Source organism: Dasypus novemcinctus, chromosome 3 (assembly GCF_030445035.2).
Source record: "Dasypus novemcinctus isolate mDasNov1 chromosome 3, mDasNov1.1.hap2, whole genome shotgun sequence".
Lineage (NCBI taxonomy): Eukaryota > Metazoa > Chordata > Mammalia > Cingulata > Dasypodidae > Dasypus > Dasypus novemcinctus.
This window is the reverse complement of record NC_080675.1, coordinates 151,807,248-151,830,775: the sequence shown is the minus strand read 5'-3', so window position 1 is coordinate 151,830,775 and position 23,528 is coordinate 151,807,248. Positions and strand designations below refer to the sequence as shown.

At 42.2% G+C, this 23,528-nt stretch overlaps 1 protein-coding gene across 4 annotated transcripts in view; it reads right to left on the bottom strand.

Annotated features, from left to right (window-relative positions):
- SCAPER (S-phase cyclin A associated protein in the ER) overlaps positions 1 to 7,791 on the bottom strand; it is a 616,772-nt gene extending 608,981 nt beyond the window's left edge. For 2 of the 4 annotated variants that reach the window (XM_004468178.4, XM_004468179.4), the window contains exon 1: positions 7,628 to 7,791. The gene's annotated coding sequence lies outside the window, so the exon portion shown is untranslated. The remainder of the gene's footprint in view (positions 1 to 7,627) is intronic. The other 2 variants (XM_071214311.1, XM_071214312.1) reach the window with 1 other exon arrangement.
- Between the last annotated feature and the right edge of the window lie 15,737 nt (positions 7,792 to 23,528).

Sequence of the window (23,528 nt, the reverse complement as noted above, 5' to 3'; positions counted from 1 at the left end):
TTCTACCACATGGGAGGTCTGCGATTCAAACCCCCGGGTCTCCTTGACCCGTGTGGAGCTGGCCCATGTGCAGTGCTGATGCGTGCAAGGAGTGCCCTGCCACGCAGGGGTGTCCCCACACAGGGGAGCCCCACGCACAAGGTGTGCGCCCCGTAAGGAGAGCCGCCCAGTGCAAAAGAAAGTTCAGCCTGCCCAGGAATGGTGCTGCACACATGGAGAGCTGACACAGCAAGATGACGCAACAAAAAGAGACACAGATTCCCGGTACTGCTGACAATAACAGAAGCGGACAAAGAACACGCAGCAAACAGACACAGAGAACAGACAACTGGGGTGGGGGGGAGAAGGGGAGAGAAATAAATAAATAAATAAATCTTTGAAAATAAAAAAAGAACAATTTGAAAGCCTGCAAAGAAAAGCAACAGACCGTATGGGAATGAAAGATATGATGAATGAAATTAAAAATACATTAGAGGCCAGTGGATGTGGCTCAAGCAGCTGAGCTCCTGCTTCCCACATGGGAGGTCCCAGGTTCAGTTCCCAGTGCCTCCTGAGAAAAAAAAAAAAAAAGCAAAACAAATGAAAAAACCAACTTAAGGAAGCCAATGTCACACCAGCTTCACATATACAAGGTCCCATGTTCAATTCCCGGCCCCCAGTACCTCAAAAAAAAAAAAAAAGTATATTAGAGGCACAAAAGAGCAGATCTGAAATGCTCTAAGACAGAATTCATGATTTTGAAGACTGAACATGTGAACTGGAAAAGACAGGAGAACAGAAAGAAAAGAGAATGGAAAAAACAGAACAGGGTCTCAGGGAATTGAATGTCAATGCAAAATGCACAGATATATATATTACTAGTGTACCAAAGAAAAATTGAAAAGGGGCAGAAAGAATATTTGAGGAAATAACCAAAAACTTCCCAACTCTTATGAAAGACATAAATATCATTATCTAAGAAGGACAGCACACCCCAAACAGAATAAATCTGAAAAGACCTATCCCAAGACAACTACTATTCAGAATAACAAATATCAGAGGTAAACAGAGGATTCTAAAAGCAGCAAGATAAAAGCAAAGCATCACATACAAGGAAACCTCGGTAAGATTAAGTGCCAACCTCTCATCAGAAACCAAGGAGGAGAGAAGAAAGTGTATGATGTATTTAAGGTACTGAAAGAGAAAACCTGCCAACCAAGAATTCTGTTTTCGGCAATGCTGTCCTTCAAAAATGAAAGTGAGTTCAAAATCTTCACAGACAAACAAAAACTGATAGAATACATTATCTAAAGACCAGAATTACAAGCGATACTAAAGGGAATGCTACAGCCTGAAAGGAAAAACAAGGGCAAAAGACTTGGAGAAGAGTGTAGAAATGACAATTAGAAGGAAGAGTAAATTAAAGGGTAAAAAGACAATAGGACAATATGATAGCATAAAGTCAAAGGACAAAATGGATGAAGTAATGCCTTTACAGTAATAACACTGAATTTTAATGGCTTGAACTCCCCAATAAAAAGACATAGATGGTAGCTTCTTAAATCTTACATCCAGAGCACAAGCAACAAAATGAAAAATAGATAAATGAGACCTTTTCTAAATTCAACACTTTCGTACCTCATAGCACTCTGTCAAAGGGTGAAGGGGCAGCAGACTCGATGGGAGAAAATATTAGCCAATCACATATCTGATAAGGGTTTAATATCCATTATATACCAAGAGATCATACAACTCAACAATTAAAAAGCAAATTACCCAATTAATAAGCAGACAAAAGACTTGAAAAGACAACTGTCCAAAGGAGAAATACAAACAGCAAAGAAACACATGAAAAAATGTTCATCATCACTAGCGATTAGGGAAATGTAAATCAAAACTACAGTGAGCTATCATTTCATACCTTTTAGAGTGGCTGCTATTAAAAGTTGGAAAACTTTAAATGTTGGAGAGGATGTGGAGAGACTGGAACACTTATTCACTGTTGGTGGGAATGTAAAATGGTACAGCCACCACTGTGGAGAACTATTTGGCAGTTTCTAAGGAAGTAGAATATAGACTTGCCATGTGACCCAGCAATACCATTACTATACAAATACCCAGAACTGAGAGCAGAAACAGAAACAGACAGCTGCAAACTAATGTTCACAGTAGCATTATTCACAATTGCCAATAGCTGGAAACAACCCAGGAGTCCATCAAATGACGAATGAACAAATTGTGGTGTGTACACACAATGGAATATTATGTACTAGTAAGAAGAAATGAAGCCGTGAAGCATATAACAACATGGATGAACCTGGAGGAAATTATGTTGAGTGAAGCAAGTCAGGCACAGGAGGAAAATACTGTATGACCATGCTATTATGAACTAAATATATTGTGCAAACTCATGGAGTTAATAATTAGAATATAGGTCACCAGAAAATAGAAGTTCTGGGGAAAGAAAATGGAATGCTAAGGGTTAATCTGTGCTGCACTGGTAAAGAAGTTGTTGTAAATCTTTGGAAATGAATAGAAATGGTGAAAACGTGGGACTGTTTAAGATAGTAAAACCTCATGTAAAAAAATAAAAAAAGTAAAGGGGAGTGAGCATTGCTCAAGGGATTGAGTACCTGCTTCCTATGTACATGGTCCTGGGTTTGATTCCTGGTACCTCCTTAAAATAATAGAATATTTTAATTTAATTTAATTTAATTAATTTTTTAAAAAAACAATATGAGAGGGGAAGAAGAGGTATAGCTTTTATGAGATAAGATTGTCCACACATAGGTAATTGGTGAAAAAAATTGGTTCAGAACAGTTCACTGGGAAGCGGACTTGGACCAATAGATAGGGCGTCTGCCTACCACATGGGTGGTCCGCGGGCCTCCCTGACCCGTGTGGAGCTGGCCCATGAGCAGTGCTGATGAGCATGAGGAGTGCCCTGCCACGCACGGGTGTCCCCCACGTAGGGGAGCCCCACACACAAGGAGTGCACCCCGTAAGGAGAGCTGCCAGCGCAAAAGAAAGTACAGCCTGCCCAAGAATGGCACCACATACACGGAGAGCTGACACAAGATGATGCAACAAAAAGAAACACAGATTCCCGGTGCCGCTGATAAGGATAGAGGCAGTCACAGAAGAACACACAGTGAATGGACAGAGAGAGCAGACAACTGGGGGGGGGGGAGGGGAGAGAAATAAATAAATAAATCTTTGGGGGAAAAAAGAACAGTTCATTATACTACTCTTTCTACATTTACATGTTTTAAAATTTTACCTATTAAAATTTTTCAAAAAGCATGTATACTTAACTTACTTCTTTAAGAAGTTACCATTAAAAAGTAGTAATTATTTTGCAGAGATTAATGAAATCTTTATAGTGTTTCATGTCAGACGGAATAAACCTTTCTATAAATTATTTCTTTCTAATAAATTTTTACAGGTGGGCTCCAACACTGGATGTAGCAGTTTAGACATGGTTATGAATTCCAAAATAGATACTGGATTATGTTTGTAATCTGGTCTGTACCTGGGCATGATTAAGTTATGATCAGGGTTTTGATTGGGCCACATCATTAGGGCATTGAGTCCCCACCCCTTGGTGGGTGGAGACTCAGAGATTAAAGGCATGTCAAAGGACAGAGTTGAGGGTTTCTGATGTTGGAGTTTGATGCTGAAGTCTTAAGCTAGAGCCCCAGGAAGTCAGCATACAGAGGAAAGAGAAGCAAGCCCCGGGAAGAGAGGACCTCAGCCAGGAGAATACAGAGGAACAGAGACGGCTCCTTAGACACGGCAGAAATCCCAGGAAGAGAGACAGAGCCATTCACGAAATAGTCTACAGCTGGCCTCGTGGAGAGAGGCAAAGCCTAGAGAGCCTCATAGTCTATAGCTGACCTTGTGGGGAAAAGAGAGGAGCTGAGCCCAGAGAAACCCAGGAAGCCTGAACCCTCACAGACGTCGACAGCCATCTGGCTCCAACATGTGAAAATAGACTTTGGTAAGGGAACTAACTTATGCTTTATGGCCTGATATCTGTGAGCTCCTACCTCAAATAAATACCCTTTATAAAATAAAACCAACCAATTTCTGGTATTTTGCATCAACACCCCTTCGGCTGACTAATACACTGGACTATAGAACTTTTTGCTGCTACTATTCCACAAAATCTACTGCCAATCAGGTAAAGCCAAATATGTTTGTGAAAAAAGAGGTTACCAGACCAGAAGAAAATGGGAAACAGACTTTTATTAATGACTTACTTTAACTTTTGTTACACTGGCCATTTGCAGTTTTCTACAATTTCAGAAATGCCAATTTCACAATGGTTATCAGATTACACCACTACAGAGAATTCTGTTTAACTTCCCCCTAAATAACACCACCACTTTCAAAGTGTTTAGGGAATGTTCATATGTGATTCCCAAGTAATTTTTACTCCTTTAAAATAGACTGGGTTATAGTTGGGTATGCACGTGAAAGAAAAGATGGACCCTAAAGGCCCTTCATTTTATTCATCTTTTTTTTTTTTTTAAAGATTTATTTTTATTTATTTAATTCCCCTCCCCTCCGCCGGTTGTCTGTTTTCTGTGTCTTTTTGCTGGGTCTTGTTTCTTTGTCCGCTTCTGCTGTCGTCAGTGACACGGGAAGTGTGGGCGGCGCCATTCCTCGGCAGGCTGCTCCCTCCTTCGCGCTGCGCGGCTCTCCTTATGGGTGCACTCCTTGCGCATGGGGCTCCCCTACGCGGGGGACACCCCTGTGTGGCACGGCACTCCTTGCGCACATCAGCACTGCACATGGGCCAGCTCCACACGGGTCAAGGAGGCCCGGGGCTTGAACCGCGGGCTCCCATGTGGTAGACGGACGCCCTAACCACTGGGCCAAAGTCCGTTTCCCTTATTCATCTTTAAAATACTCCTGCAGAGCAGTTAAATGAAGGTATCCATAGTCTTGGTCTGAAATCAGTATTTTAATGATTCTTAAGTTGCTATATCCTCTAATAAAAAAAGTATTAAAAAAGTATTAAACCTACACCTCCACTAATAAAAAAAATGATTTTTTGAAAAGTTGCTATGAAGCCTGAAAGGCAAAACATTTTTAAAAACCTGTGTTTAGAACACCATATCCTTTGGACCCCAATCATCAAAACAGTTTATTTATAGGGAAGCAGATTTGGCCCAGTGGTTAGGGCGTCCGTCTACCACATGGGAGGTCCGCGGTTCAAACCCGGGGCCTCCGTGACCCGCGTACAGCTGGCCCATGCACAGTGCTGATGCGCGCAAGGAGTGCCCTGCCACACAGGGGTGTCCCCCGTGTAGGGGAGCCCCATGCACAAGGAGTGCGCCCCATAAGGAGAGCCGCCCAGCGCAAAAGAAAGTGCAGCCTGCCCAGGAATGGCGCGGCACACAAGCAGAGCTGACACATCAAGATAAGGCAACAAAAAGAAACACAGATTCCCGTGCTGCAGACAAGAGAAGGGACGAAGAAGAAGACCCAGCAAATAGACACCGAGAATGGACAACTGGGGGCGGGGGAGGAAGAGAAAGAAATAAATAAATCTAAAAAAAAAAAAAAAAAGTGTTTCTTACAAATTCTTAAAAAAAAAAGTTTATGAACACAGTATTATAGTATCACTGATTATTCTTCCATGTTTGTTTAACCTAAACCATCACATGATTAACCACAGAGGGAAAAAATGTGGCTGAAGGGGGTGGGGGAAAAGAAAGGAATAAGCATTTGTTGATGGCTTACTTTGGGCCAGGAACAGTTCTAAATGCTTTACAGACACCTCATTTATTGCTTTCAGCAAATTTATGAAGAGGGTATAACCCCTATTTTACAGATGAGGTAGAGAAGTCTCAAAAAAATGAATTTGCCAACGGACAAGTGGTGGAGACGGGATTCAAGCTCAAATCAGTCTGCCTTGAAAGACATCTCACTTCCTCCCACAAAGACAACTTTACAAGTCATTAAAAACTGACTTCAATGAATTAAAAACATTAATTCCTGGGAAACGGACTTTGGCCCAGTGGTTAGGGCGTCCGTCTACCACATGGGAGGTCCGCGGTTCAAGCCCCGGTCCTCCTTGACCCGTGTGGAGCTGGCCATGCGCAGAGCTGATGCGCGCAAGGAGTGCCGTGCCACACAAGGGTGTTCCCCGCGTAGGGGCTTGCGCCCGTGAGGAAAGCCGCCCAGCGTGAAAAGAAAGAGCAGCCTGCCCAGGAATGGCGCCGCCCACACTTCCCGTGCCGCTGACGACAACAGAAGCGGACAAAGAAACAAGACGCAGCAAATAGACACCAAGAACAGACAACCAGGGGAGGGGGGGGGAATTAAATAAATAAATAAATCTTTAAAAAAAAAAAAAAAACATTAATTCCTAAATGAGAAAAAAATTCCTTACTAGTAGATATTATTCAAATCATTTCAGTATGTGGTATAAATCAATCTGTGCCCAATACATTTTGAGGAAAAGTCATAATTAAAAGAAATATAAGGGACAGAGTACCAAGGCAAAAGTGGGATAGAGGTCAGACCATTACCCTTAGGTCAGAAAGCTTAGTCTCAGATCTTCCGTTTACCAGGGGGTGGTCTAGAGCAAAGAATAACCTCTCGGTTTCCCATTCGTATAATAGGTATCACACCTATTCCACCCTTTTATCTCACAGATTGTTTATGAGGATGAGAGTCAATGTTGGGAAAAATCGATCTGTAAACTATCAAGCTATATAATACATATAAGGAATTAGTGTCTGTGCAGTAAGAATACTGAATATCAGCATGAATAGAATCAGGGATACAGTCCACCAGCAACAAGAACTGCTCCCAGGCAGGAAGCCCGCCCCAGAGATCTCAGCGGGAGGCCACTTGACAGGAGCAGGTGCTGCTCGGAAGACAGTTCTCTTACTGCTTTCTAACGATTCCTTCATTTCCTTGAGCCTGTCCCCTCCTCTAGCCTGGTTCCGTGAATGCGGCTGGAAAACAGGCGGGTCGCGAAGAAGGAAGTGCTGGGAAAAGAGACTAACGAAGGCAGAAGGCTGGGTCCTACCAGCCTAGGTGTGAGGCCTAGGTTAAATCCTTTCACCCCTCCAGGCCTCAGTTTTCGCCTCTGTAGGGTAGAGAGACCGTTGCTGCCCTGCTATTCGAGTCACAGTGCAGGGAAAGCCTGGCAAACCCTAATGAGGCTGAGAGATGACCATGACGATCACCTGTCAAATGACGGGCTGGGCGGGAGGCTCCCTTTGCAGTTCCGACATTCCAGAAGCCTCGACACGCGCGGGCCGGGCTACCCCCAATGAGGCAACCCCCCCGCCCCCGCCGCTCACCTCTCAACTCGCGAAGCGCGAGGGTTCCCACGTCCTTCACAACCCCGCTGAGACAAGAGGACAGCTTACCGCCCCCGCTCCCAGGCCTGCTCAGGGGACCCTCGCCCCCCTCCCCCCCGAGCCTCGAGCGTCAGCAGCTCCCTTCCCCCAGCAACGATCCAGGTCCCCCACCGCCCGCACGTCCAGGTGAGATAAGCGGGGGTGAAAGGGCGTACCCCGCCGCCATTTTGTCCCCTCAAACCCCACAACGCCGGCAGCCGGCCAGCGCCCCAGCTCAGGCCCGCCCGGGGTCTGCGCAACGCGCGCCCCTCGCGGACACTCACCCCCAGCAGTCCAGCGCAGCTCAGCGCCTCTCCGAGCGTCCCGCCGAGGAAGGGGCGGGGCGGGGCGGCTCTGAGGGGCGGGGCGGGGCGGCTGGTCGAAGCACCACGTGACTCTCGGCCGCTGCGGGTGCGGCGCCGCTCTCCCCAGCAAGGCGCCCGCGCGCAGGCGCAGCCGGGTTCGCGCCGAAGGGACGCCGAGGCGGGAGGCAGAGGCGTGGGTTAGTGGTAGTTGTCTCACTACTGTTACTTTCCGCCGACTGTTGTCTTCCTTAAATTGCGCACACGGCTCGGGTTTTGGCCATATAGTTTCTTCACTCAGATTAATTCCTTTCCCTCCGCCCGCTTTATCACCACAGTCAGTTCCACAGATTAAGGGCCGAGAGGTCCGCCTTCTAAAAATCTGTGCTTGTAAAAGAGCTTCAGAAAAGTACGCAAGTTTGAGACAAACTCACCTTCCTCCGTAAAGCTTTATTCGTTCCCTCTTGTGTGTCAGGCTTGGAGGGCTAACTATGACTCAGTACAAAGAGCTAACATTTTTAATCTTAAAGACAAAATGAACACATGATAAATATTGTTTAAATATTTCAATCACGGTTCTGAACAAAGTAGAAAAGAGACAACAGCAGACTATAATTATCAAATGAATGACAGAGACTCCAAGACCCATCACTTTTCATCCAGCATCGTACAGCTGGAAAACTCAAAGGCTCTTTATCATTCCCTATCCCTCGTAACTCATAATAGATAGAAAGCCATGGAACCCAATGGAGTCTACCTCACAATTGCACTGTAAGCACTTGTGGGAAAGGAACCAAATTGTTGGCTATGTTCTGGATCCTTTACCCTCTTGCTTTCTTAGAAAATCTTCATTTATTCAACAAATATTTATTGAGCTTCTATATGTATCAGATATAATTCTAGCTGCTTGAATCAGTAAGTGAACAAAACAGACAAAATCCCTACCTTCCTGGAGCATGATAAAGACAATAAAGAGTAAACGTAATAAATAAGTAAATTATGTGATGCATAAGGAGATGATAAACACTAAAGAAAGAATAGGATAAAGGGAATGGAGTAAGGCACATATTGCAATTTCGTTAATGGTTGGCGCCTTCTTCCTCTTATCAATTATTCCCTCTCCCCCTCTCATTCCCATTAGCATTTAAACAACTTAAACTCCCTCCTATCTTGAAATCTCCCACCTAACCCACCAAACCCACTTCTACCTCTGCTCTTTCTTCTTTCATATCTGCGTTGTGTAGCTACATTTCTCCCATTATCTAAACAAAGATTTCTTCTCCTCAGCTACCCTTCATGCCTCAATACTGAACTCTAGTTTCCTGTCCCCATATCCCCATGGAAAGCGGGCTTTCCAAAGTCATCAGGGATCTCCCTGCTGCAGATCCAGTGGACACTTAACATCATGATCTAACAATTTCTCTGCAACAATTGACATGCCTTTCTTCTTGAAACACCTTATTTCCCTGCCTTTCATTTTTACTCTCCTGATCAGATCCTTGGTCTCCAGCCACTCCCTTTCCATTACTTTCAAAGGCTCCCCTTCTCCATTCCTTCAAATTCGGTGTCCTTCAGGATGGGGGCAAGCCCTCTTTTATCTGCCACTGGATGCACTCTCTCTGGATGATTGCTTTCTTTTACATGACTTTCAGTTAGCATCTTTCTGCTCTTGATTTCCCAGTTTATATCTCCAGGCCTGATTTCTGCTCCTGAGCTCTGTATCCACATAGAACAACCACCTAGTCACCTCCACTTAAAACCTCTCAAAATCATATTCAAAAAGGAAAAAAATACATATTATCTTTCGTCACAATATATGTTCCTGTCGTTGTTCTGCCAAGAATTCTGATGCTCCTCAGCCTGTTTCTCTGCACCACTAACAGCAGTCCTAACCAAGTGACTTGCTTTGGCCAATAAAATGTGAGCATAAGTATGCATAAGAACCAGCTTGTGGTTTATCATGTCTCTTTTCTATCTGCCACAAAAGCAGCAATTTTTTTCAGATAAAAGCTGTCCCATTAGCCTAGGTTCCAGAATGAAGATAACATGGAGCAAAACCATGACCAATCCCTGACAGATGTGTTGGTTTTTGTAAGCAACGGTAGTAGATTGAATTATATACCCCAACAAACACATGTTCTTAATCTTAATGTACGCATGCCTGTAGGTGTGAACTCATTATAAATAGGGCTTTTTGAAAATGTTATTTTTAGTTGAGATGTGGCCAACTAAAAAAGGGTAGGTCTTAGTCCATATTACTCGAGACCTTATAAAAAGAAACCAGAAGCCAGAGTCAGAGAAACACCAGGGGAGCCAGAAACCGGAAGTCAGTGGAAAACTGGAATTGCTGACAAAGGGAGAAAACATCACCATGTGACAGAGGCAAGGATATAAGTCAAGGAACCCCAAGGACTGCCAACATCCACCATCAAAATGCTACAGAATTGGGAGAAAACAAACTTTGCCAATTACTGATATTGGACTTCTGCTAGCTTCAAAACCATATGCCAATAAATTCCTGTTATTAAGCCAAAACCTGTGGGTGGTATTTGTGATAGCAGCTTTGGCAAAAGCCTCTGAGATACTTGGGAACATTTGTTACTGCAGCATAAATTAGCCTGTCCTGAAGAAAGTACTTGTCCTACGTGCTATGTGACTGGCTCCACTATCCCTCCAGGCTTCTTGACATGGCCTAAAAGGCTCTGCATTCCAAGCCTGCTGACCCTTCCAACTTCATCTCTAGTCCATTTCCTCAACTACCCAGGCTCCAGACAAATTAAAATAACTTTCAAGCCCCAGATTCATTTCTCCCTCTCTACCTCTCACTGCCCTGGACTCTTTCCCAAGTTGTCCCTTATTACTGGAATAATAATAATAGTGATTCTTGCCCAAGCATTTTCTATGTCTAAGACAATTTTTTACATGATCTCATTTTATCTGACAACAACCGTGTGACTTAGGTAATGTGTTCCCATTTTGCAAATAAAAGGCCTTAGATTTACTTGTCATGGAGCAAATAGATAAGAAAGGGTAGAGCCAGGACTTACACCCAGGTCTTTTTTACTCCAATGCCCCTCTCTGAATTACTATGCTACAACAATAGCTTGAAGAAAACAACCTTTGTTGAGTATTTACCATATGACAGGCATTGTGCGAAAGCACTTTGAGTGGGTTATATTTAATCCATGTAATAAAAAAAAGTTTATGCAATAAAGTAGAGTATTAGTATCCCATAGCAGTTAAGATTCTGAGTTTGGAGTCAGAAAACTTACTTGTGTGACCTTGAGCAAATTACTAAACCCCTCTAATTTTTCTCACCTGTAAATAAGATGTACATCAGGTTTTTGTGAGTATTAAATGAGTTCATTTTTAGAAAGCATTTAGAACAGTTAAACTTATAGCACGAGCTCATATTGTACCAACTCTAATGTTTATTTTATCATCTAACCTTACAACAAACATGTGAGATAGATCTTCATCCCCTTTCCTTCAGCTGCCCTGTCCTTTGCCACCTCTTGACTTCTGATACCCTAGTCCTTCCAGAATGCTCTTGCTCCTCTTTTCCACCTGGTAACTCCCACTCACCACTAAGACCTACCTCAGATATCCCTTCCTCAACTTCCACAGCAAGCCTGGTTGCTCCCTCCTCTGGGCTTCCAAGTTCCTTGTACAAACTCTGATCATTACAACCCTTTGAAAGTGAAAACTTACTCAAGTAAAAGTGGAATTTATTGTAAACCTAGAACTGAAATGCAGATGCCTTCAGAGTCAGCTATTCTTGCCTCTCTGAGGTAGATCCCTTTGCTTTTCTGCTCCTCTCTGCTTTAGGTCCTATTCTCCTCTCCCAGCCACCAGCTTCTCTGCCCCTCACAGAATCTGCTTTCTTACTTTGCACCAGCCCACCATGACCACCCAGACTCCTTTTTCTATTAAGTTCTTTCGATTCTCTTTCTCTAAAACTACTCTATCCAAAAAGATAGCTACTAACCTTATCAGGTTATTTAGATCTAAATTCATTAAAATTAAATAAAATTTAAAATGGGTGAGTTGCACTAGCCAAATTTCAAGTATTCAATAGTTACATGTGGATAGTGACTACCATATTAGATAGTGTAGATACAGAAGAGTTATATCATCACAGAAGGATTTGTTAGACCATGCTGCTTTATTTTTTTAAGATTTTTAAAAAATGTATTTCTCTCCCCTTCCCTGCCTCTTCCCCCCACCCCCAGCTGTCTGCTTTCTGTGTCCTTTTGCTGCGTGTTCTTCTGTATCCACCTGTGTTCTTGTCAGTGGCACCCAGAATCTGTGTCTCTTTTTGTTGCATCACCTTGCTGCGTCAGCTCTCCGTGTGTAAGGCGCCACTCCTGGGCTGGCTGCACTTTTTTTGCGCTGGGTGGCTCTCCTTATGGGCTGCACTCCTTGCACATGGGGCTCCCCTACACGGGGGGACACCCCTGCGTGGCACAGGACTCCTTGCGCACATCAGCACTGCACATGGGCCAGCTCATCACATGGGTCAAGAGGCCCTGGGTTTGAACCTTGGACTCCCATGTGGTAGGTGGACACCCTATCCATTGGGCCAAATCTGCTTCCCACCATGCTGCTTTAGAGATATTCCAAGAAAAGGGAACCTGATTCTCCCCAATTATTTTTTCAACCAAACTCTGTCATAGGTTATCAGCCAGCCTATGGAATGCCTGCCTTTGGATCAGGTGCCTACCACTAGCCCAATCAGTTTTGGAAGTGTGGAGAGGATGGCATGGAAATTTTTCACGTTTCTAAGATAAGACTACCTAAGCATGCTTAGTAGAATCATGCTGTATTATAATTTTATATTTATGAACACATATCCCCACCACTACTTACTTGCATTATTGGCTCCCTAAGGACAATGCATGTCTAGTGCCTTTCTGCAGAGCTTAGCACTGTACATGGCATACCTCAACAAGGGCTTATTGTATCAAGTAACACCGTAGGAGTTTGGAGGTGAGAGGGGACTTTAGTCAGGATGGGGAAAAGACAAAAACACATGTAGGATTTGAATTAAATTTTTAAATATCATCATCAAAAAGAAAGAACAAAGGGGGAAAGAGTCTTGGAGGAGTAGTGGTTAAATAAATGTTCAGAGGCAGGAGAATGAGAGATGTGATTAGGAGACAGAAAATATAATAATATATGCTTGCTATAGGGGTAATGTGGAGGTGTTAGAAGATTAATCTGTGCCTCTTGCCCTCAGATCCACTCCTTGTCCTTTTCTGCTCTGAATTCCAAAAACTACATTTCCTGGATGCCTTTGTCACATGGCTTATGAGTAGCTTCAGCCAATGAAAGAGGCTAGCAGGAGAATGGCAGGAAGAGGGAAGTCAAAAGATTTCTCCTCCCTTGCTCTGCCTCAGGTAGCATCTCCAGTGGGTGCTGCATCTCTTCCATGGCTCCAGCTCCACTGAGCTGCTACAACCATGGTTCTAGATTCTACCTGACAGTCATGGCTTTGGAGCTCTGGTAACAACACCTCTTTCCATTATACCTGAGGATTAATTTACTTACCTGTTTACTTTGAAAGTAGTGGTTACCTCCTGGCAAATAGAAATGGAATACTAATAATCCATGGTAAGCAATGATACTACAAGTGCTTAAATTAGTATCTGGAATTGTTTGAAATGAAGTACAAGTTGAAGGTAAGGTAACTGGAAAATTTGGAACTGCTATGCTTCACTATAGTAATAATGATAATTACAAGGACTGTGTGTGTGGTAGGCTGACAACTTCAAAAGTGTTCAAGAGCTTAGAGAATGAAAATGCTAAGCTCAGTACTTTAAATTCTCAGTTCAAAGCATGGACAGAGAACCAAAAAGATTTTACATTGACCCAAAGGATGTCTTATTTCTTATGTCCTAAGGACAGATGATGGCTTAGTATCAGAATCAAATTTACTTGTGCAAGTTGGAAGATTATAATGCAAATTGAGTACACAACTTCTCCAAGTCACTTTTTTAAGGTTAGGACATCAGTTTGGAAGCAGTGGGACCCTGAGACTTAGGATGTGGACATTTGAGGTGACCTCAGACTGGCTGCCTCAATATCCCTGAGCCTTCTATGTCATTTCCTCCTCTCCTGCCTGAGGAAACTGGCCTTCCCTTTCTTAATGATTTTGTAATGATCCTATATGCAGCAGTTGCCTTGCAAAGGGATATATATTCTCCCCAAAATCTACTCTATCACCCTTCACTACCTCTCCACCCGTAATCTAAAGTCAAATCTAAAGACCCAGAAAAGAATCGCAAGGTCTATTTTATTTTTAAATTATACTCCATTGCAATATATTGTTTATCTGCATCAGCAGTAACTGGGGAATAGATGTATGGGAGTAGAGTCTGAAAATGTTAGATTGGGAAAGAGAGAATATAATGATGGATCAGGTTAAATTTACTATATGGATGTTCTTACCTGAAATTCTGATTTTAATTTGCTATGTGCAGCTAGAAGCACCTCTAGCAGTTTGCTTAGTTGGCTGACTGAAACTAGGATTCAACAAAGATGAGATGCCAGAACTTTTGGCATATAGTGTGAAGAAAGGAATCCAAAGGGTCACATGCAGAAGGCACTAAGACATTGATAAAACATCCTTGAAAGCTCTTGTGATGGCTGTTCTCTCTAGCAAGAGTATTTAAAATGGGCTTGCTGATTTCAACAGGAATACTGAGATCCCAGAGTAGAAGAGGCCAGGTGTAAATACATAACCATCAGTGACAAGGGGACACAATTACCACAATGGGAAGCAGGGGCAGAGTGGAAATCAGAATGTTTTGACTCTTAGGGATCTGTGGGTTTTGCTAACTGATGAGCCCCTAGGAATGAAATCACTGGTCAGTCTACCAAAATATTACTTGATATATTCAACTGGGAAAAGTATAGGTTCTAGTGAGCAGAAAACCAAACTTGAATTGACCAAAAAGAAAGTCATAGCCTTCATTTAGTTCCCAGACCTAAGTTACTTCTCATTCCCTGTGGTCAACGATTGAAGGAGGCTGGGTCTCTTGAGGAAGGACACTGCAACTCTGTCACAACTGTATACCACAAATATTTCTCCAAGCCTTCCCCCAAAAATACCTGTGGCTACTAGAGTGGGTGTGCACTGAGGAAAGGGACATACCCAAATTTGGGGGAGGGGGGCGGTATTAGACACTGCTCTGAGTTTATGATAATCCTAAGGACCTCTGTATAGATTTAGGACTTTATGTAGTCAGTTGATAAATGAAATATTTTCTCAAGTTCATCACACAGAGGATTCAATGGGTTCTGTAGACGCAGTCTTAGGCTTTCCACCCCATTCCTGAATGCATATTTGGACCACACATACTTGGCAACTAATTGGCAGAATCCTTACAGTGGCTCCCTGACCAATGAAGTGAGGGGCTATTATGGTAGGAAGAGCCAAACAGAAGTCGTAGATGTGACCTTCCCTAACAAAATAGTAAGCCAAGAGCAATACCACATCTCCATGGGAAGTGCAGAGATTAATGCCATTGCAGTAGCAGAGAGAAGTAGGGTGTACGAGATATTGAAGGCCAGGATGCGAGAATTTTGAGAAGGAAGATGATTTACTTTGACCGGCCGGACTCAGCGGACTCTTGTCCTGATAAAAACCAAGCCCTGAAGAATTTTTGAGTTCCTTTTATACAGAAGAAATAAGAGTGAGAAGTTAAATGGTACTTGTATGCAAAAGGACTTTTTGTTAGTTTCTTCAAGTGTTTTATTTGCATATTAGATAGGTTATTTCCTCCAGGTAAGCTTGATTTAGCACACTTCTCCCACATTCCAGGTAGACTTGAGTTAACATATATCCCCTATGTTCTAGGTAAGCTTTTGACACGAACCCCCCACATTCTAGGTAAGCTTGACACATTTGGCTTGCATCCTCCCTGAACATCCAAAGCCTATAGAGTTTATACTTCTCAATTGGCTTCCTAGGCATATTTGGATATAAAGTAAGTTTAAATTTATGCACAGGCTATATTATTTCCCCCCCTTTGATGCCTGCTTAAGGTTATTAAGCTTCAGCATCACTATTGTCAGAGTCTCTCTGAACTGACTGGTATGTATATAGAATCATGAGGCGTGCAGCTGCCTGCATTTTTACTATACCATTTATTAGGGTGTGCATTCTGTTTACGATGAAAGGGAGGAGGCAAGAAAGTATGGTGCATGCTCCTATGAGGAAGGCAATTATTCCCAGTAGAAGCTTGAAGTTGTTTACTATTGACTGCCAGCTTCCAAAGGGGTTACTTAAATTCTAACCATTCCAGGTCTGCACTGGAACATGAGCAATTTTTATCATTTTGCTTATAATTTCATCAATAACCTTTCCAGTGCTGTTTAGTTCAAGGCAGCAGTTAGAGAGATTGAATTTTCCACAATCTCCCCTTTCATCTGCCAGGAGATAGTTCAGGATGAGACAGTTTTGATAGAGAGCATTTTTTAATTTGGTTTGCTGTTGGGCTAGTAAGTTTAGAGCATGGGCAGTTTCATTAGTTATTATTTCTACCACAGCTTGTAAGCGGATGATTTGGTTTAGCAAATAGATAGGGGTTCGATAACCCCTCACACCATCCTCTGCCCAAGTTGCTGGCCCATAGTACTAGATTATATGCTTAGGGGGCCATTCTTCGCCTCCCCAGGTAACGACAGCCCTTTTTTCTCTTATGTTTTGATACACTGACTGGCTTAATTCTTTCCCTTCTGCTAAGGGAATGAGGTAGAAGGAGGGTTTTGTTGTACCGAGCATACAAATACCATACCAATTTCAGGGAAGTTCTTGGAATGCAACTTTCCCACAAATCCATTTGGGGCAGTAAAGGGGCCCTTCTCGGTGGAGTTCCATACTGTGATTAATTTGGGTAAAGTACGATTTATGAGAATGAGGTCAGATTTATTCCATGTTCCCCAAGGCTCTGTTGTATTGGTGGTATAATTTTGTAATTTTTCCCTTGTACGTGTTAGGTTCTCAACAGAATTAGAAGAGTTTATGCAAGCCCTTGAAGCACAATGTTTTCCTATGACAGAAGTTTGCAAGGACCACATACTATTTCTGGGGACAGCTGGGAAGCCAGTTTCATTTTATGGTTGGTTGTAACTGTATTCTCTAGTTTCCCAGGGCCATCAGTGTCCAATATTAGTACCTCCACATACATGGCACGAGGAGACATTTAAGGCAGCCCCTACTACTTCAGCTAGGTTTATGAAGAGGTTTTTTGCTGCTTGTGGAATGGAAAAGGGCTTTTCCATTTCTTCACAGAAGGAATGGAACACAGAACGGGCTTTACTTGTGAGTGGGTGTTCCTATACCCAAACCAGGCTCCTGGGTCTATTTCTCTACTATTATTGCGGAGGCCCATTTGGACTCCCTGAGTTTGCCAGGATTAAGGTTTAAGGATGGTGAGGTTTAAGGGGTTACATTGACCGCATGAACAGTTAGGCAGAGCCATATCTTTGGTGAGGATGGCTGTTTGTTTAGTTGTGTCTGTGTTCCAGGTGGCCCAAGTGACACAGGACTAGTAGTGGCAGTGGTATGCACCATGTATTTGCACCAGAAGCCCCCTCTCCCCCTTGGGCTGCACTTTTCATTTCTGGAGCACACATGAACTTATTGTTATGAATGTATTTCTGCTCCCAGCTGAACCCTCCACAATTGGTGTTCCATGGTATCCTGGAGTCTATAACTTGACATGCATCAAATAGGAGGGACACTCATTGGTTTTGGCCAGTGACTGGGGTAGAGCTAAGTAGCTCCCCATTTTGATTAAGCACCCTTATTTCCCATTTACGGGAGACTGTTGGGGGTTTGGGGTCATAGCCGGTCATTTGGCCAGATACGTTACAGACATTATAGGAGATTCCTTGAACCTGGCAGGTGGTTTATGGCCCTTGCAGGAGTAAGGGCTATAATACATTAATGTGGTACTGACATGGGCCCCCGTTCACACTTTTTAGATACATGGCTCACAGTCTGTGGTGCCAACCTGGGACCAGGGGAGAGTCAGGGCTAGGAGTAGGGAAAATAACCAACGGGGCATTATAACTGGAATTAAACCAGATTCTTATTTTTCGGCTGTGTGCTGACCAGTCAGCTTCCGGAGTGTGATTGGAGCAGAGTTCCGTGTTCCATCTTCAACCTTTGGCAGTGTGTGGACCAGTCAGCTTCCAGGGTGTAACAGGAGCAGGGCTTGGTGTTTTGTTCTTTCAGAAGATGAGTTTGGTTGAGTTGTGGGCATCTGGAATACAGGTCCAGGACTCTGGGGCAGCTCACTTGACCTGGCTATGGTGTGTCCACAGGGTGATTTCAGCTATTTTAACTGCACTGCGGGTGGATAAAATGACAAGATAAGGTCCTTGCCATCGAGGGATTAGTGGAACTGATTTCCAGTTTTTGACCCAGACAGCATCTCCTGGCTTGTACGGGTGTATAGAGCTGCTTAAGCTAATGGGGGTGCTTTCTTAGACCCAGTAATGCAGGTTTTGTAGGATTTCTCCTAAGCTGATCATTTGCTGAACTATTGATAAGTTTCCTCTTTGTCTGAGGTCTCATTCTATATTTTGTATTTGGGGGGGGCAGGGGTCTCCCAAAGAGGATTTCATAAGGGGTTAGGCTTAGCTTTTGGCTTGGGCTGACGCAAACTTGGGGGAGAGCACTCAGAAGTACTTGTACCCATGTTAGCCCAGTTTCTTGGCAAATCTTGGCAATATAAGTTTTTATTGTACAGTTCATTCACTCTACTTACCCTGAGCTTTAAAGATGGTAAGCACGCGCGGAGCCCCGGCAGGCGGCGGCCAGGGTAGCCGAGTCCGGCCGAGCCCGGCTGAGCCGCGGCGGGCGGAGGGGCAGAGCCCAGCTGAGCTAGGCCGAGCCCAGGCGTGCCGCGCTGGGCGGCGAGCGGGAGAGCCGAGCCGCGCTGCACCGCGCCGGGCGGCGGGCGGGAAAGCCGAGCCCAGCCGAGCCCAGCCGAGCCCAGCTGAGCCGCGGAGGGCGGCGGGCGGGGGACCAGAGCCCAGCTGAGCCCAGCTGAGCCTGGTGGCGGGGTTTCTGTTCTTTGGGTTTTTTTTGTTTGTTTTTTTATTTTTTTATTTTTTGTTGTTGTTGTTCTTGTTCTTTTTTTTTTTTTTTTTTCAATCCTCTCTTTCTTGTCCCCAATATTCTTCTTATACTATTTTACCTTAACAATACAATAGGTCCTACAGGAAATACCTCACATTTGCTGGGTTTCCTCACCCTCCACTGCGTCATTTCTCTGTGAATAGATTTAGCCTACCTACACTATCCCCTTTCCCCTACAACTTGATATCCTCCACCATCTGCTATCTCTCCTATATTCCATCTCCCTTTCTTTGATCCACAAAGTGTCTAACTCTTAATTTCTAATACCTTTGTTTAGTTTTCCATCTGGTATTCGTCCCTGAAACTATTACCTTTCTTTTCTCTTTCCCTCTCTCATGAAAACAATAGCCTCTTAGTACGTACCACATTCCTCCCATATTCAGTCGTCTACCTCATTATAGGTACTTTCCTACTACTATAACTCTACACAATTTACATGATCTAACCTCCATCCTCCCAGAACTCATATTGTTGCTTTGTAAACATATATCACCAATACTACTTCACACTTTTTCCTTCCTTACACAATTGACTTTCCCCAGCACTAATACTTTCCTTTAAAGTGAGCTTAACTAGCAATAAGAAATTGGAATAAGAAGTACAAAGTGACAAAGAGAAGATATAACACTTACGCAAAAACAACAGCTAATTAATCTCCAAGACTAGACAAAGAAGCTAAGGAACTGATTAAACCCGTCAAGAAAAAATGTTGACAAGACAGCAACAAAAATCTACAAACCAAACCAGTAATCAGGAAAACATGGCTGAATCCAATCAACAAACTGAAAATCAGGAAGGGGGGCAGGACTTCGCACAAGCAATGAAAGATCTCAGAACATTTATCACCGACAAATTTGATGAAGTAATGAAAGAGGTTAACAGCGTGAAGACAACACTTGGAGGGGAAATTGCAGACATGCGCAAAAAAATAACAGATATGATGGAAATGAACACCACAATTCAAGAAATCAAAAATACACTTGCAGCAAATATCAGCAGACTAGAAGAGGCAGAGCAGAGAATCAGTGATGTGGAAGACAGTGCATTGGAAATCAAACAGATAGTAGAAGTGGTCAATAAAAAGGTAGAAAAAATCCAGATAGGACTTAGGGACCTGAATGATAACGCAAAACGCTCAAACATACGTATTATAGGCATTCCAGAAGGAGAAGAGAAGGGAAAGGGGTCAGAAGGAGTGTTGCAGGAAATAATGAATGAAAACTTCCCAAATCTACTGAAAGAGACAGATGTACATATCTAAGAAGCACAGCGCACTCCACTGGTCATAAACCCCAACAGGCCCACCCCAAGACATATACTTGTCAAATTATCCAATGCTCAAGACAAAGAAAAAATTCTAAAAGCAGCAAGAGAAAAGAAAACCATCACATACAAGGGAAACTCCATAAGATTAAGTGCTGATTTCTCATCTGAAACGATGGAGGCAAGAAGGCAGTGGTATGATATAGTCAAGGTACTAAAGGAAAAAAATTTCCAACCAAGAATACTCTATCCAGCTAAACTAGCATTCAAAAATGATGGAGAGTTCAAAATATTCACAGATAAACAGAAACTGAAAGAGTATATCAACAAGAAACCTCCCCTTCAAGAAATTCTTAAGGGAGTTCTGCAGGAAGAAAGGAAAAAACAGGACAGTCAGAGATGGAGGAGAGTGTAAAAGCAAGAAGAAAGACAAAAATAGAAGGGGAAAATAAAATAATACAAACAAAATATAACAAACACAAATCCAACCAAAATATGGCTACCATAAATAACTCTCTAAACGTAATAACACTGAATGTCAATGGATTAAACTCACCTATCAAAAGATTCAGACTGGGACACTGGATAAGGAAATACGACCCATCTATATGCTGCCTACAAGAGACACATCTTAGACCCAGAGACTCATGGAGGTTGAAAGTGAATGGCTGGAAAACAATCATACAAGCAAACAACAACCAAAAAAGGCAGGAGTAGCTATATTAATATCAGACAAAATAGACTTTAAATGCGAAACAATTGTGAGAGACAAAGAAGGATACTATATTTTAGTGAAAGGGACAATTTGTCAAGAAGATCAAACAATCATAAATATTTATGCTCCTAACAAGGGCGCCTCTAAATATGTGAGGCAAACGCTGGAAAAACTAAGTGAAAGAATAGATGCATCTACAATTATAGTGGGGGATTTTAATACACCACTATCAACTCTGGACAGAACATCTCAAAAGAGAATCACTAAAGAAACAAAACATTTGAACAGTATATTAGAAGAGCTGGATCTAATAGACATATATAGATCATTACACCCAAATACAGCAGGATATACATTTTTCTCAAACGCACATGGAACATTCTCCAAGATTGACCATATGCTAGGCCACAAAGAAAGGCTTAATGAATTCAGAAAGATCGAAATCATACAAAACAATATCTCTGACCACAGTGGAGTCAAGCTGGAAATTTGCAAGGGACAGAGACCCAGACTTCACACGACAATTTGGAAATTAAACAGCACACTCTTAGAAAAACAGTGGGTCAAAGAGGAAATCTCAAAAGAAATCAATGACTACCTTGAAACAAATGATAATGATAACACAACATACCAAAATTTATGGGATGCAGCAAAAGCGGTACTGAGAGGGAAATTTATAGCCATAAATTCATATATCAAAAAAGAAGAAAGAGCAGAAATTGAAGAATTAACTGCACATTTGAAGGAATTAGAAAAACAACAACAAAGTAACCCAACAGGAAGAAGAAGGAAGGAAATAACAAAGATAAGAGCAGAACTAAATGAAATAGAAAATAAGAAAGCACTTGAAAAAATAAACAAGACCAAGAGCTGGTTTTTTGAGAAGATCAACAAAATTGACAAACCTTTAGCGAGACTAACAAAGAAAAAAAGAGAAAAGATGCAAATACACAAAATAAGAAATGAGAAAGGTGATATCACCACTGACCCCACAGAAATAAAGACTATCATAAGAGGATACTTTGAAAAACTATATTCCAACAAAAATGACAATTTAGAGGAAATGGACAAATTCCTAGAAATACATAAGCAGCCTATATTGACGAAAGAAGAAATAGATGATCTCAACAAACCAATCACAACTGAAGAGAGAGAATCAGTCATTAAAAATCTCCCAACTAAGAAGAGCCCAGGGCCAGATGGCTTCACAGGTGAATTCTACAAAACATTCCGGAAGGAACTAACACCAATCCTGTTGAAACTATTCCAAAAAATCGAAACAGAAGGAACACTGCCTAATTCCTTCTATGATGCCAACATTACCCTAGTACCAAAGCCAAACAAAGACACCACAAGAAAGGAAAATTACAGACCAATTTCTCTAATGAACCTAGACGCAAAAATACTTAACAAAATACTTGCTAATCGTATTCAACAACACATTAAACGAATTATACACCATGACCAAGTGGGATTTATTCCAGGTATGCAAGGATGGTTCAACATAAGAAAATCAATCAATGTAATACACCATATAAACAGATTGAGAGAAAAAAACCACATGATTATATCTATAGATGCAGAAAAGGCATTTGACAAAATACAGCACCCCTTCCTGATAAAAACACTCCAAAAGATCGGAATACAAGGAAACTTTTTGAACATGATAAAGAGTATATATGAAAAACCGAAAGCCAACATTGTTTACAATGGCGAAATCCTGAAATCCTTCCCTCTAAAATCAGGAACAAGACAAGGATGCCCATTGTCTCCGCTCCTATTTAACATTGTCTTGGAAGTACTGGCTCGAGCACTGAGACAAGAACCAGATATAAAAGGCATTCAAATTGGAAGGGAAGAAGTCAAAATTTCATTATTTGCAGATGACATGATCCTATATATAGAAAACCCTGAGAGATCTACAACAAAGCTCCTAGAACTCATAAATGAGTTTAGCAAAGTCGCAGGTTATAAGATCAATGCGCAAAAATCAGTAGCATTTCTATACACCAATAATGAGCAAGATCAGGAGGAAATCAAGAAACAAATACCATTCACAATAGTAAATAAAAAAATCAAATACTTAGGAATAAATTTAACTAAAGAGGTAAAAAACTTATACATCAAGAACTATACAAGATTGTTCAAGGAAATCAAAGAAGACCTAAATAAATGGAAGAATATTCCCTGTTCATGGATAGGAAGACTAAATATTATTAAGATGTCTATCCTACCAAAACTGATCTACACATTCAATGCAATCCCAATAAAAATCAACACAGCCTTCTTTAAGGAACTAGAAAAACTAACTATGAAATTTATTTGGAATAAAAAGAGGCCCCGAATAGCCAAAGACATATTGAAAAAGAAAAACGAAATAGGAGGAATCACACTTCCTGACTTCAAAACATACTACAAAGCTACAGTAGTGAAAACAGCATGGTACTGGCATAAGGAGAGACACACAGACCAATGGAATCGAATTGAAAGTTCAGATATAGAACCTCATGTATATAGCCATATAATATTCGATAAAGCCACCAAACCCTCACAACTGGGAGAGAATGGCCTATTCAACAAATGGTGCCTGGAGAACTGGATAGCTATATGTAGAAGAATGAAAGAGGATTACCATCTCACACCTTATACAAAGATCAACTCAAGATGGATCAAAGACCTAAATATAAGAGCCAAGACCATAAAGACCTTAGAAAGCAGTGTAGGGAAACATCTACAGGACCTTGTAATAG